General features: G+C 39.0%; 1 pseudogene; it reads left to right on the top strand.

The window, feature by feature from the left end:
• The first annotated feature begins 306 nt into the window (after positions 1–306).
• LOC120227599 lies at positions 307–8,943 on the top strand (annotated as a pseudogene).
• Positions 8,944–16,116: the final 7,173 nt, after the last annotated feature.

The following is a 16,116-nucleotide window of genomic DNA, read 5'->3' as shown; positions in this document are numbered from 1 at the left end:
ATTTTGGTGTTATTTGTTCTAGTTTTGAGAAAAATGCTGTTTGTATTTTGATAGAAAGAGGATTGAATGGACCATTTGACAATATTAATTTCCAATTTATGAATAGAAAATGTCTTTTCATTTGCACCATCTACAATTTCGTTAATAAGTGTTTCATTTTTCAGAGTACAGTTCTTTCACTTACTTGGTTATATTTATTTCTAGGTATTTTATTCTTTGGGTGAAATTGTAAGATTTAAAAAATTTTTTTCTCATTCTGACCTTTCCACACAGTCACGCTGAGCTAGTACTCATGCCTGGAATCAGGTTGCGACCTTAGCCACACCTGCCACCTGCCACAACCTTTGGATCAGAGACCCCCACAAAGTGAGCAATCTTTGGGCCTTCAGGAAAACATGTAAGCAGGATCCAACCATCCTACACACCAAGGAAGTGTGCTTCCTGGGGGGATGAGTGGAGAGCATGGGGGTGGAGTAAAATACCCATGCTATTCATAAAACTAATTTAGAAAGCAATATCTAGGAAGACAGAACAGATAGTAAGAAGGCAGAGGAAAACATAAAGCTAGACAGTGAGGAAAGTGATACAGAAGTTGACAATGAAGTTGTGATTGAACCAGATACTAATGCCCCTCAGGAAATAGAAGATGAAACTGTAGAAATAAGTGAGGAAATGATGGATCAGCAAAATGATTTATTTTTTTAATATTTATTTATTTTTGAGAGACAGAGCATGAGAAGGAGAAGGACAGAGAGAGAAGAAGACATAATCTGAAGCAGGCTCCAGGCTCTGAGCTGTCAGCACAGAGCCCAACACGGGGCTCAAACTCATGAACTGCGAGATCATGACCTGAGCCAAAGTCGGCCGCTTAACCAACTGAACCACCCAGGGGCCTCAGGAAAATGATTTAAAAAGTGGCTGCTATCAATGCTGTAAATGATGGCAAACTACAGAAAGCCATTGACTTGTTCACAGATGCCATCAAGCTGAATCCTCAGTTGGCCATTCTTTATGCCAAGAGAGCCAGTGTCTTCATCAAATCACAGAAGCCAAATGCTGCCATCCAAGACTGTGAAAGAGCTATTGAAATAAATTCTGCTTCAGCTCAGCCTTACAAGTGGCAAGAGAAAGCACACAGACTTCTGGGCCATTCAGAAGGAGCAGCACATGATTTTACCCTTGCTTGTAAACTGGATTGTGATAAAGATGCTAGTGTGATGCTGAAAAATCTTCAACCGACGACCCAGAAAATTGCTGAACATCGGAGGAAGTATGAGCAAAAATGTGAAGAGGGAGAGATCAAAAATAGAAAGTGTTAAGAAGGAAACAAGATGGCAGAGAAGTAGGGAGCTCCGTGCATTTCGCTCGCACCCATCTCTCAAACAGAGAAGGTCTGAAGCCATAGGACACTAAGCCACAGGAGTTTGGGAAGAGAAAGAGACAGAGTACACTGGGAAGGCAACCTCATAAGTGGGTGAGTGTGAACTGGGGAAGATAAAAGCGGGCTGGGACTGGAGACATGGAGGGAGGGGAGGGAACCCCCTCGCGGGCAGCTGCGGTGAGTGGAGGGGAAAGTAAGAGCGGCTGAAACTGCTCATAGAATTGTCCCTGGAGAAGAGAAAAACCTTGGCTTGGAAGGAGAGTGTTTTTAGTTCTAGCTGGGTTGCTGACTTTGAACTAAGTGGTCCCAGAGGGCACCAGGAAAAACTGCTCTACTGTACTCCAGCACCATCCCCGGCGGCACGGAGGCTTCAGTCTGAAGCTGTGTTCACGAGGCTTGACCCCTGGCAGTGCGGAGGTGCTGGCCCTAGGCTGAGTTCACCAGGCTTGATCCCCTGCAGGGCAGCACGGAGGTGGTAAATCCCAGGCTGTGCTGCCGCTTGACATCAGCAGATCTGAGGCTGCGCAGCTTCCCCCTCCCTCCCTCCCGCCCCCCTCCTGCACGACCCCCAGCAGCAGAGAAGCAGTGACCTGTGGGACTGTTTCCTGTGGTATCAATAAAGCATGCAGACTGGGACCTGGAAAAGAGGCGGGGCATGGGGCATAGAACACAGGCCCATCTTGACTAAACCCTCAGCACAGGGAGATCGGACACAAAGGAGTGATTTCTAACACTTGCTTCGAAAAGGGACTGGGGTGTCACCATTTTTCTCCCCACAAGCACCAAGTTGGGGTCTCAGGGAGCGACCTGTGGGTCATAGTGAAGGCTAAGACCTGCTTACACCAAACCACGCCCATCCCCTCTAGAGAGCTTTTTTTTTTCTGGAGCCCGGGGCAAGACCAACATGGATGCACTGCTGTGATTATTTCTAGATAATTATTTCTATTCAGATATATTCTCCCTTGTCTCATTCATAAGCCTCCACTCTGCAGGACAGGGCACTCTGGTCACTGGTTTGCTTAAACAGTCACATTTAATCCATTCTCTAGATGTACATTCTACACCTCCACCACTACCTTTTTATCTTTCTCTCTCTGGAGTAATCAGACTATATAGTTTTTCTTTTTTTTTTTTAATTTTTTTTTTTTACAAATAGTTTATACTATATAGTTTTTCTGAGTAACATTATCTTCATTTCTTTTTCCTCGCCTCTAACAATATTCTATGATTTCTCCCTCTGAATCAAGCCTCTTACTCTCTGCCTGATCATTTCATTTCCTATTTCGTTTTCTCCCCGCCTTGTCATTTTTCCCTTTCTATATACTCTTCCATCAGCATTGCATACACCCAGCTCTTTATTTGTTTGGAGTTCTGGTTTTATGCTTTTAGGCTGTCCTTCGTCTTTTGGGTTTTTTCTTTTTTCTTTTCTTCATTTTTTATTTTATATTTATTTATATTTTTATTATTTGTATTCCCTCCTTCCTCTTTTTTCTTTCGTTTTGTTTTGTTTTTTGGTCCCTTCCTTTTTTTCTTTTTCCTTTTCCCTTTCGGTTTGCGTGTTTGTTGGATTTCTCTGTATGTTTGTATACCTTTGTTCCCTGTGTGGTTGTCTGTTTTCTTTTTCCAGGGCTACTTCAAGAAAGAAGCCAAAGTACACATAGTGGAGAGTCTCTAATACTACTATGAGTATGGAAATAAAATAACCAAAGTCTCAACAAGAGACACCATTCAAAGAACACTTCCTAAATGGACAGGCCCTGGACAGTCAAAGAGCCCTCTTTAATACAGTAGCACTTGTAGGTGCAGGGTGCATAACAAGCTTTTAAAACTAACAAGAGATAGAAAGCTAACCAAAATGATGAAATGGAAGAAATCTCCCCAAAAGAAATTTAAAGAAGAAATGAGAGCTAAAGAACTACTGAAAAAATATAAGCAACATAATTGAACAAGAATTTAAAACAATAGTCATAAAATTAATCTCTGGGCTTGAAAAAGGCATGGAAGACATCAAAGAAACTATTGCTTCAAAGACTATGAAGCTTAAAAATAGTTGTGATGAATTAAAAAATGCTATAAATGAGATGCATAATAAAATCAAGGTGCCCAATGCATGGAATGAAGAAGCAGAAAGGAGAATAAATGACTTAGAAGACACAGTTATAGAAAAAGAGGAAGCTGAGAAAAAAAGAGATAAACTTATCCAGGACCATGAAAGGAGAGTTCGAGAGCTCAGGGATACAATCAAACAGAACAATACCCGTATCATAGGAACTCCAGGATAGGAAAAAAGAGGGAAAGGTGCTGACAGAGTCCTTGAACATATCACAGCAGAGAACATTCCCAATCTGGGGAATGAAACAGACATTTAAAACCAAGAGACATAGAGAACTCCCCTCAGACATAACTTTGCATGACATATCATAGTGAAACTGGCAAAATATAAGGAAAGAGAGAACTGTGAAAGCAGCTAGGGAGAAAAGGGCCCTAACATACAAAGGGAAAACTATCAGAATGGTGACAGACCTATCTACTGAAAATTGGCAGGCCAAAAGGAATGGAAGGAAATCTTCAATGTGGTGAAAAGAAAAATAGGCAGCAAAGAATCCTCTGTCCAGCAAGCCTGTCGTTCAGAATAGGAGAGATAAAGACTTCCTAAATAAACAAAAACTGAAAGAATTCGTCACCAGTAAACCAGCCCTACAAGAAATCCCGAGGGGACTCTATTAGGAAAATCTTCCAAGGAATACAACGTACCAGAGACACCACCACAAGCATGAATCCTACAAACAACACAATGACTCTAAACCTATATTTTTCAATAATAACACTGAACGTAAATAGACGGAATGCTCCAATCAAAAGACATAGGGTATAAGAATGGATAGAAAAACAAAATCAATTAATTTGCTGTCTACAAGAAACTCATTTTATACTGGAGGACACCATCAGATTGAAAGTAAGGGGATGGAGAGAAATATCTATCATGCTACTGGAAGTCAAAAGAAAGCTGGAGTAGCTATACGTATATCAGACAAACTGGACTTTAAATTAAAGACAGTAACAAGGGATGAAGAAGGGATTTATACAATAATTACAGGGTCTATCCATCAGGAAGAGCTAACAATTATAAATGTCTATGCACCAAATATGGAATCACCTAAATACATAAAACAATTAATCACAAACAGAAACAATCTTATGGATAAGAATATGCTAATAGCGGGGGACTTTAACCCCATTTACATCAACAGATAGATCAACTAGACAGAAAATCACTAAAGACACAATGGACTTGAATGACACATTGGACCAGATGGATCTGACAGATATATTTAAAACTCTACATCCTGAGGCGATGGAATACACTTTCTTCTCAAATGTGCATGGCACAAACTCCAAGATAGATCACTACTGGGACATAAAGCAGCCTTCCATAAATATAAAAGAATTGAGTTCATACCATGCACACTCTCAGATCATAATGCTTTGAAACTTGAAATCAATCACAGGAAGAAGTCTGGAAAACCTCCAAACACATGGAGGTTAAAGAACACCCTAATAAAGAAAGAATGGGCCATTCAGGCAATTAGAGAAGAAATTTAAAAATATATGGAAAAAATGTAAATTAAAATACAACAATCCAAACTCTATGGGATGTGGCAAAGGCAGTCCTAGAAAGAAAGTACATTGCACTCCAGGCCTATTTCAAGAAATTAGAAAAAGAGCAAGTACAAAATCTAACAGTGTACATAAAGGAACTAGAAGAACAGCAACAGCAGCACCCCAAACCAAGTAGGAGAAGAGAAATAATAAAAATCAGAGCAGAAAATAACAATATAGAATCCAAAAAGCAATTGAACAGATCGATGAAATCAAGAGTTGGTTTTTTGAAAAAATAAACAAAATTGACAAACCTCTAGCCAGACTTCTCAAAAAGAAAAGAGAGAGCACCAAAATAGACAAGATCATGAATGAAAATGGACTTATTACAACTAACCCCTTAGAAATATAAGCAATTATCATGGAATACGATGAAAACGTATATGACAAAAAACTGGACTACTTAGAAGAAATGGACAAATTCCTAAACACACACTCACTACCAAAATTCACATGGGAAGAGATAGAAAATCTGAACAGACCCATAACTAGTGAGGAAATTGAATCAGTAATCAAAAATCACCCAACAAATGAGAGCCCTGGGCCAGATGGCTTCCCTAGGGAATTCTACCAGATTTAAAACAGAGTTAAAACCCATTCTTCTCAAGCTATTCCAAAAGATAGAAATGGAAGGAAAACTTCCAGACTCATAGTACGAAGCCAAAATCACATGGATTCCCAAGCCAGACAGAGACCCAGAAAAAAAAAAAAAAAGAACTACAGACCAATATCCTTGATGAATACAGATGCAAAAATCCTCAACAAGATACTTATGAATCTAATCCAATAGCTCATAAAAGGAATGATCCACCATGATTAAGTGGGATTCATTCCTGGGTTACAGGCTTGGTTCAATATTCACAAATCAGTCAATGTGATCCATCACATTAACACAAGAAAAACCATATGATCCAGTCGATAGATGCAGAAAAAGCATTTGACAAGATACAGCATCCCTTCTTCATAAAGACCCTCGAGAGAGGTACCTGGGTGGCTCAGTCAGTTGGGCGTCCGACTTTAGCTCAGGTCATGATCTCGCAGCCTGTGAGTTCGAGCCCCACATCAGGCTCTGTGCTGACAGCTCGAAGCCTGGAGCCTGCTTCGGATTCTGTGTCTCCATCTCTCTCTGCCCATCCCCTGCTCACTGTCTGTCTCTCTCAAAAATAAACATTAAAAATTTAAAAAAAATAAATAAAGACCCTCGAGAAAGTTGTGATAGAAGGAACTTACTTAAACATCATAAAAGCCGTCTATGAGAAGCTCTCAGCTAACATCATTCCTCAATGGAGCAAAACTGAGAGCTTACCCCTGAGATCAGGAACAGGACAGGGATGTCCACTGTCACCACTATTGTTTAACAGAGTGCTGGAAGTCCTAGCATCAGCCATCAGACAACAAAAGGAAATCAAAGGCATCAGAATTGGCAAAGAAGTCAAACTTTCACTTTTTGTAGACAACTTGATACTCTACATAGTAAACCTGATCTAGTAGAACTGATCCATGAATTCAGCAAAGTTGCAGGGTACAAAATGAACATACAGAAATCGGTTGCGTTTTTATACACCAATAATGAAGCAACAGAAAAAGAAATCAAGAGACTGACCCCATTCACAATTGCACCAAGAACCATAAAATACCTACCAATAAACCTAACCAAAGATATAGGAGATATACATGATGAAAACTACAGAAAATTTATGAAGGACATTGAAGAAGACACAAAGAAATGGAAAAATATTCCATGCTCATGGGTCGGAAGAATAAATACCGTTAAAATGTCATTACTACCCAGAGCAATCTACACATTCAATGCAATCCTCCATAACTTGCACCAGCATTCTTCTCAAAACTAGAACAAACTATCCCAAAATTTGTATGGAACCACAAAAGATTCCGAATAGACAAAGTAATATGGAAGAAGAAAACCAAAATGGGAGGCATCACAGTCTGAGACTTTAGCCTCTATTACAAAGCTGTAATCATCAAGACAGTATGGTATTGGCACAAAAACAGACACATAGACTAATGGAATAGAATAGAGAACTCAGAAATAGACCTACAAATGTATGGCCAATGAATCTTTGACAAAGTGGGAAAGGGTATCCAATGGAAAAAAGACAGCCTCTTTATCAGATGGTGCTGCGAGAACTGGACAGCAACATGCAGAAGAGTGAAACTAGATCACTTCCTCACACCATACACAAAAATAAACTCAAAATGGTAAAGGACCTGAATGTGAGACAGGCACCCATCAAATTCCTAGAGGAGAAAACAGGAAACAAACTCCTTGACCTCAATCGCAGCAATCTCTTACTTGACATATCCCCAAAGACAAGGGAACGAAGAGCAAACATGAACTCTTGGGCCTCATCAAGAGAAAAAGCTGCATGGCAAGGGAAACAATTAATGAAACTAATGAGCAACTGGCAGAATGGGAAACGATAGTTGCAAATGACATATCAGATAATGGGCTACTATCCAAAATCTATAAGGAAATCACGAAACTCCACACCCGAAAAACAAATAAATAATCCAGTGAAGAAATGGGCAGAAGACATGAGCAGACACTTCTCCAAAGAGGACATCCAGTTGGCCAACAGACACATGAAACGATGCTTAGCATCATTCATCATCAGGGAAATAGAAATCAAAACCACACTGAGATACCACTTCACACTAGTCAGAGTGGATAAAATGAACAAATCAAGAGACTTTAGATGCAGGCAAGGATATGGAGAAATGAGCACCCTCCTACACTGTTGGTGGGAATGTAAAATGGTGCAGCTCTTCTGGAAAACAGTGTGTAGGTTCATCAAAAAATTAGCAAGAGAACTCCCCTATGACCCAGTGGTAGCACTGCTTGGAATTTACCCAAGAGATACAGGTGTGCTGATGCATAGGGGCACATGGACCCCAGTATTCCTAGCAGCACTCTCAACAATAGCCGAAACATGGAAAGAAACTAAGTGTCCATCAACCGATGAATGGATCAAGAAAATGTGGTATATTTATACAATGGAATACTACATGGCAATGAGAAACAATGACATCTGGCCATGTGTAGCAACATGGATGGAACTTGCAGGTGTTACGCTGAGTGAAATAAGTCAGGCAGAGAAGGACAGATACCATATGTTTCCACATATAGGTGGATTAGGGGAAGTTAACGGAGGACCTCGGGGGAGACGAAGGGGGGAAATAGTGGGGGAGAGGGAGGGAGGCCAACCATGAGAGACTCTTGAATGCTGAGAACAAACTGAGGACTCATGGGTCTGGGGGGTAAGTGGCAGTGATGTGCATGGAGGAGGGCACTTGTTGGGATGAGCAGTGGGTGTTATATGGAAACCAAGTTGACAATAAACTGTTTAGGAAAAAAAGAAGAAAACCTCTTTATCATACAATGCAATGGTATATACATATGTTATTTTCTTAAAGTATCTTTAAAGAAAAAATAGATGTTTCTATGTATTGTATATCATTATGTATACATTATGTATACATTATTCAGTTCAGTAACATGAATGCTGTTATTTAAATAAAACAATAGTAAGAAAATTAAAAAAAAAAAGTGTTAAGAAGGCTTGGGAAGAACATGAGAGAGCCCAGAGGAAGAGAGAAACCAGAGGATAATCAGGAGCTCCATAGTGCTCTTTACCAGGTGGTTTTCCTGGAGGAATACCTGGTAATTTTCTGGAGTAATGCCTGGAATGACAGGAATGCCTGGGCTCAGTGAAATTCTTAGTGATCTAGTGGTTCTTGCAGCGATACAGGATCCAGAAGTTATGGTGTCCTTCTAGGATTTGTGGCCTAGAAACCAGCAAATAATGTCAAAACACCAGAGTAACGCAAAGGTTGTGAATTTCATCAGTAAATTGTCAGCTGAATTTGGAGGTCAAGCATAATGGCCTTCTGACAAATAAAGCCCTTGCTAATGGAAAAGCAACTTAGATCACCTAGTGGATATTGCAATAACAGAAACTAGTGTACCTCTGAACTTCTCATAGAGAAAGATAGGGTGCTGTGAAGATAATCCCTGCCCCTCTCCCCCACATGCAACTGAAACATTTTACAGTGGTTTGCCATTAGGGTATTCATTCAGATAATGTTTTCCTACTAGAAATTATAAACTTTAAACACTTTAAACGTTAAAAATATTTAAAAATATTAAAAGATATGTTAATCGCTAAAACAATTTCTCATTCTTTTTCCCGTTGGTTATTTTTCCTGCCTTGTTGAAAATTAATTGACCATATAGTTGTGGGCTCATTTCTGGGTTTTCTATTCTGTTCCTTTGATCTGTGTGTCTTTTTGTGCCAGTACCACACTCTAAGAAATGGTGTAGGGAAAACTGGACAGCAACATACAAAAGAATAAAACTAGATCACTTTCTTACACCATACACAAAATAAATGCAAAATGGATGAAACCCCTAAATCTGGGCATGAAACCCTTAAAATCCTAGAGGAGAACATAGGCAATATCCCCTTTGACACTGGCCAGAGAAACTTCTTTTCTTTAATGTTTATTTCTTTTTTAGAGAGAGACAGGGACAGAGCATGAGTAGGGGAGGGGTAGAGAGAGAGGGAGACAGAATCTGAAGCAGAGTCCAGGCTCTGAGCTGTCAGCACAGAGTCCAGCACGGGGCTTAAACTCATGAACTGTGAGATTATGACCTGAGCTGAAGTCGGACGCTTAATCAACTGAGCCACCCAGACTCCCCCAGAGCAACTTCTTACTAAAAATGTCTCCTAAGGAAAGGGAAACAAAAACAAAAATAAATTTTTGGGACTTCATCAAAAGCAAAAGCTTCTGCACAGTGAAGGAAACAACAAAACTAAAAGGCAACTTTTATTTTAAAAAGATCAACAAAACTGATAGACTCATAGTCAGACTTATCAGAGAGAGAGAGAGAGAGAGAGAGAGAGAGAGAGAAGTAGTGGGACTCAAACAAATAAAATCAGATATGAAAGAGGAAAACTAACAACCAACACCACAAAAAATACAATTATAAGAGAGTATTATGAAAAACTATATGCCAACTGAACAATCTAGAAGAAATGGATAAGTTCCTAGAAACATATAACCTCCAAAATTGAATCAGGAAGAAATAGAAATTTTTAACAGACTAATTCCTAGCAATGAAGTTGAGTCACTTATCAAAAAATTCCTAGCACACAAAACCCAAGGACTAGATGGCTTCACAGGTGATTTCTACCAAACATGTATGGAAGTGTTGAATCACTGTATTGTATAACTGTAAGTAATATCACACTGTATTTTAACTGAATTTAAATGAAAACAAAAAAAAATGAAGAGTTAATACCTATTCTCCTCAAACTTTTCCAAAAAACAGAAAAGGAACGGGGCACCTGGGTGGCTTAGTCGGTTGAGCGTCCGACTTTCGCTTAGGTCATGATCTCTTTGTTCGTGTTTTCGTGCCCCTCTTTTGGCTCTGTGCTGATTGCCAGCTCTGAGCCTGGAGCCTGTTTCAGTCTGTGACTCCCTCTCTCTCTGGCCCTCCCCTGCTCGCGCTGTCTCTCTCTCTCTCTCTCTCCTAGAAATAAACAAACAAACAAACAGAAAAGGAAGGAAGTAATCTATATTCATTCTATGAGGCCACATTATCCTGATACCAAAACCAAACAAAAACACTAAAAAACAAAGAAAACTACAGGCTAATATGTCTGATGAACATAGATGCAAAAATCCTCAAGAAAATAGTAGCAAACCAAAGCCATCAATATATTTTTAAAAATCATTCATCGCAATCAAATGGGATTTAGTTCAGGGATGCAAGGGTGCAAGTGTGTTTCAAGATTTGCAATTCAATTAAGATGATAGATCACACTAAAAAGAAAAAGATAAAAACCATATGATCATTTCAATAAATGCAGAAAAAGCATTTGACAAAGTGCATCTGTTCGTGATAAAAACTCTCAACAAAATGTGTTTAGAGTGAACATCCCTAACATAATACAGGTCATACATATAAATCACATGGATAACATCATATTCAGTGGTGAAAAAGTGAGAGCTTTAATCCTAAGGTCAAGAACAAGACAAGGATGTCTACTCTCACCACTTTTATTCAACATAGTACTGGAAGTCCTAGCTATGGCATGCAGACAAGAAAAGGAAATAAGTGGCATCCAAATTGGTAAGGAAAAAGTAAAACTTTTACTATTCACAGATGACATTATAGTATATATAGAAAACCCTAAGGACTTCATACATAAAAGAAACTACTAAAATTGATCAACAAATTCAATAAAGTCACAGGATACAAAATTAATACATAGAAATCTGTGGCATATGACCTATCAGAAAGAGAAAATAAGAAAATAATCCTATTTACAACTGCACCAAAAAAGAATGAAACACATAGGATAAACTTTATCAAAGGAGTATGTCGGAGGCCGGCTTCAGCAGGGTGCAGGGTTCCTTGAAGGATGGACGGTGTTGGCGAGGGAGGGAGGAGAGAGCCACGAGAGTCTTTCTGGTCACCAGGCAGGCATCTCTGCTCTGACTGGGGCTCAACTTTATTTTATGATTAAGTGTTTGGAGGATGACACAGAAGTGGCATTTGCCTTAGACAATGATTTCTGATGACAAACTTCTTTGATATGTAAAAACTTCCTGAAACATAGATTTGTAGAAGACTCCTGCATAACCTTTATCAATAGTGATTGAGGTAGGTGATTTAGATGCTTATCCTATGGGGAAGGAAGGCATCTTTAGCATACAAGACAATGTTTTTAGCATAAAAAGGGTGAAGTTAGTTCTTTGTGGGCAGGGGTCAATAGCTTGTTTGTTTAAGGCAAAGTATTAAGAAAAACAGGTCTTTCAGGAAACACAGTGTTAGCTCCCATAATCACAAAAGAAGTTCCTCAATAGGTTCCTTCACAGGGTGCAATCAGAATATTCAAGGCCAGAATAAGTCACTCCAAATACTAATCACAAATGCCTTGGGGGGGTTGGTGCTCTAAGCAGAAACAATTGGGTGGGGGTGGATATCTGTCTTTAACTCTAAATAGGCTCTTTGTCTCAGGGCCAGACTCAATTGTAACTCTTGAGTTCTTAGCCCCCTTTATTATCTAAGTCTTGGATCTGCAAGGCCCATAGGAAGAGCCTTTTGACAATCATCCACAACGCTTTCATCTGCAATCTCTTTTGAAAAAGCAGGAATATGCTTTTCCTTATGAGCAATCTGTGTGGGGAATATCAGTCTGATATGGAATATTGTGAGGCCCGTTCATTACCAGCAGCCTCATTTCCAACATGGGCTAGTAGTAGCAGAAGGAGATACCAGTTTTCGTTTCTCATGGCAGTAGCTGTGAAAACACTGCCATTTCCCCGCTGTGACTGTCATCCAGTGAGGCCAGTGTGGATCCCAGCAGGAGTAAAAGACTATAAATACTATATAAATATTATAAAACATTGATGAAAGAAATTGAAGATGACATACACAACAAAAGGAAATATATTCAATGCTCATGAATTGGGAGAGACAGTATTGTTAAAATGTCCATGTTATCCAAAGCAATCTACAGATTTAATGCAATCTTTATCAAAATATCAACAGTGGGGCACCTGGATGGCTCAGTTAGCTAAGCGACCAACTCTTGGTTTTGGCTCAGGTCATGATCTCACAATTCATGAGTCCAAGCCCCATGTCAGGCTCTGCAGCTGGCATTGTGGAGCCTGCTTGGGATTCTCTCTCTCTCCCTCTCTCTTTGCCCTTCCCCTGGTTGCACTGTCTCTGTCTCTCTCAAAAATAAATAAATTAATTTAAAAAAAGACAAAAAGGTACCAACTGCATTTTTCACAGAACGAAAACACATAATCTAAAATTTATGTGGAACCACAAAAGACCCTGAATCACCAAAGCAATTTTGAAAAAGAACAAAACTGGAGGTATCACAATCTCAGATGCCAATATATATACTACAAAGCTGTAGTAATAAACACAGTATGGTCCTGGCACAAGAATAGACACATAGATCAATGGAACAGAATAAAGAGTTTGGAAATAAACCCATGCTTAGAGGGTCAATTAATTTACAACAAAGGAGGCAAGAATATGCATTAAGCAAAAGACATTTTCTTCAACAAATGGTACTGGGGAAACTAGACAGCTACATGCAAAAGAATGAAAATAGACTATTTTTTACATCATAAATAAAAATAATCTCAAATTGGATTAAAGACCTAAATGTTATACATGAAACCATAAAATTTCAGAGGAAAGCATAGGCAGTAATTTCCTTGACATAAGCTGTAGAAACAGGTTGCTAGATATGTCTCCTTTGGCAAGGGCAGCAAAAGCAAAATTAAATTATTGGGACTACACCAAAATAAAACACTTTTGCATAATGAAGGAAACCATCAACAAAACAAAAAGTCAATATACTGAATGGAAGAAGGTATTTGCAAATCTTGTATCCAATGAGAGGCTAATATCTAAAATATATAAATATCTTCTAGAACTCAATCCCCAAAAAAGCCTATCAGATTAAGAAATGGGCAGAAGACATGAATAGACATTTTTCCAAGGAAGACATACAGATGGCCCACAGACACATGAAAAGATACGCAACATCACTAATCATCAGGGAATTGCAAACCAAACCCACAATGAGATGTCACCATACAACTATCAGATGGCTAAAATCAAAGACAAGAAATAACAAGTGTTGGTGAGGATGTAGAGAAAATGGTACCCTTGTGCATTATTAGTGGGTATGCAAGCTGGTGTAGCCACTGTTGAAAATAGTATAGAAGATCCTCAAAAAATTAAAAAAAAATTAGATCCAGTAACTGTACCACCGGATGTTTGCACAAAGAAAACAAAAACTCTAATTCGTAAAGGTATATGCACCCCTGTGTCTATTGCAGCACTATTGACAATAGTCAAGATATGGACCCAACCCAAATGTTTATTCATAGATGGATGGGTAAAGAGAGTATAGGGGCACTTGGGTGACTCAGTTCTTTAAGCTTCTGACTTTGGCTCAGGTCAAGATCTTTTTTTTTTTTTTAATATTTTTTATTTCTAGGACAGAGAGAGAGAGAGAGACAGCGTGAGCAGGGGAGGGTCAGAGAGAGAGGGAGATACAGACTCTGAAACAGGCTCCAGGCTCTGAGCCGGCAGTCAGCACAGAGCCCGACGCGGGGCTCGAACCCACGAACCGCAAGATCATGACCTAAGTGAAAGTCGGATGCTTAACCGACTAAGCCACCCAGGCGCCCCGGCTCAGGTCAAGATCTTGAGTCCATGAGTTTGAGCCCCATGCCGACTCTGCACTGACAGCTTCGTGCCTGGAGTCAGCCTCAGATTCTGTGTCTTCCTCTCTCCCTGCCCCTTTCTTTCTCATCTGCTCATTCTCTCTCTCTCTCTCTCTTCCTCTCAAAAAGAAATAAACATTTAAAAACTCTTAAACATTTAAAAATTCATATATATATATACATATACATAGTGGAATATATGTATATATATACACTTATATAATGGAATATATAATACTATATATAGATTATATATATATATATATATATAATCTATATATAGTGGTATATTACTTAAGCAGCAAAAGGAATGAAATTTTACCATTAGCAACAGTATGGAAGGACCTAGAGGGTATAATACTAAGTGAAATAAGTCAATAAGAAAAAGACAAATTCCATATGACTTCACTCATACGTGGAACTTAAGAAACAAAACAAAGAAAAGAAAGAAACAAAAAAAATTAATGCTTGAAAATATTTTTGAATATATGTGAAAGGGGTATTCAAGAGATCCTACTTTTCATTTTCTAACATTTCTCAAGCAGGTCTGTTTTTAATTTCTTGGATCAATTTTCCAAATTCATTACTCAACAGTACTATTTCACCTATATCCTGGAGTCACATGATATATACTATTCTCTGTCAGGGTTTTCAAGGTCGTTAGTATTATACCCATATTACAAATGAAGCCTCTGAGACATAACAATAGTAAACAACTTGTTAATTGTCATTTAAATTGTGGGGCCTGAGTTCAAGCCTGGGAGTTTATGATACCACAGTCTATGCCCTTATCAATAAATACCAAGAGTGGGCTACAGGGGAAGCACACAGAAAAGCAGGAACTGCTGTATGTGAAAAACTTGAAGATGTGACAAGGAAACAGAGGTAATTTCAGGTGAGGGTAATCCACCCCCTCAGCAGGCTCAGAGAACTTGGAATCCTGGCCAACTCTGAGGCTGTGGTTCATCTGCTGGCCATCTTCATCTCCTCTAGAATTCCCAGGAGTCAGCACTTCAAGATTCATAGAAGCTTTAACAGCTTGGAAACTATAAAAACTTACCAACTTCTTCATCATCATGTACTGTCAGTGACATTGGACTGAATGGGCCAATATCCCTCCCAGGAAGGATAGTGAGACTCAGGAAACTTTTTGCATATCTAGGTCCAGTTCTGCTTGCTCTTTGTAAGCCCTATGGGTAATGTCAGGCTATGGCTGTAAATGACTCTCTTCAGACTAGTACCCAGATATCGATAGCTAAGACCACAGTCAGACATTCATAATCAACAGTATATTTCCCATTCAGTGTCCTCTTTTACTAGGATTACAATGATGTGATTAGAGCTACAGAAAAGTGGACAGGTGTTAGAGAGATTTGTGTAGTGAAATACAGAAGTCTTTGGGATCAACAAACTTGAGAACAGGGAAATGGAGGATTCCAGGATGAATCCAAAGGATTTATTTATCTGATTATTTTTATTTTTATTTACTTTTTTCTTTGAACAATTGATTAGAGAATGGTACCACTCGTGGAAAAAGGACATACAGAAGGAGGAGCAAGTTTGATATAAATAATGATAGTGAATTTTGGACCTGCTGATTTTGAGCTTCCCTGAGACATCTAAGTGAAACTGCTCAGCACACAGGCAGCTGGTTAAAGAGTGTGGAATTCTGGGAGAATCGGGCTATAGCTAGAGATTCAGGAATCACCTGTACATAGATGTTAAGTGAGTCAAAGAAAGAGGATGAGCTTAACTACAGATAGGTATAGTATGAAAATGATATGGGGCTG

The sequence above is a fragment of the Hyaena hyaena genome, unplaced genomic scaffold, assembly GCF_003009895.1.
Source record: "Hyaena hyaena isolate Hyena2069 unplaced genomic scaffold, ASM300989v1 scaffold_2562, whole genome shotgun sequence".
NCBI lineage: Eukaryota > Metazoa > Chordata > Mammalia > Carnivora > Hyaenidae > Hyaena > Hyaena hyaena.
This window is presented reverse-complemented; position numbering and strand designations above follow the sequence as displayed.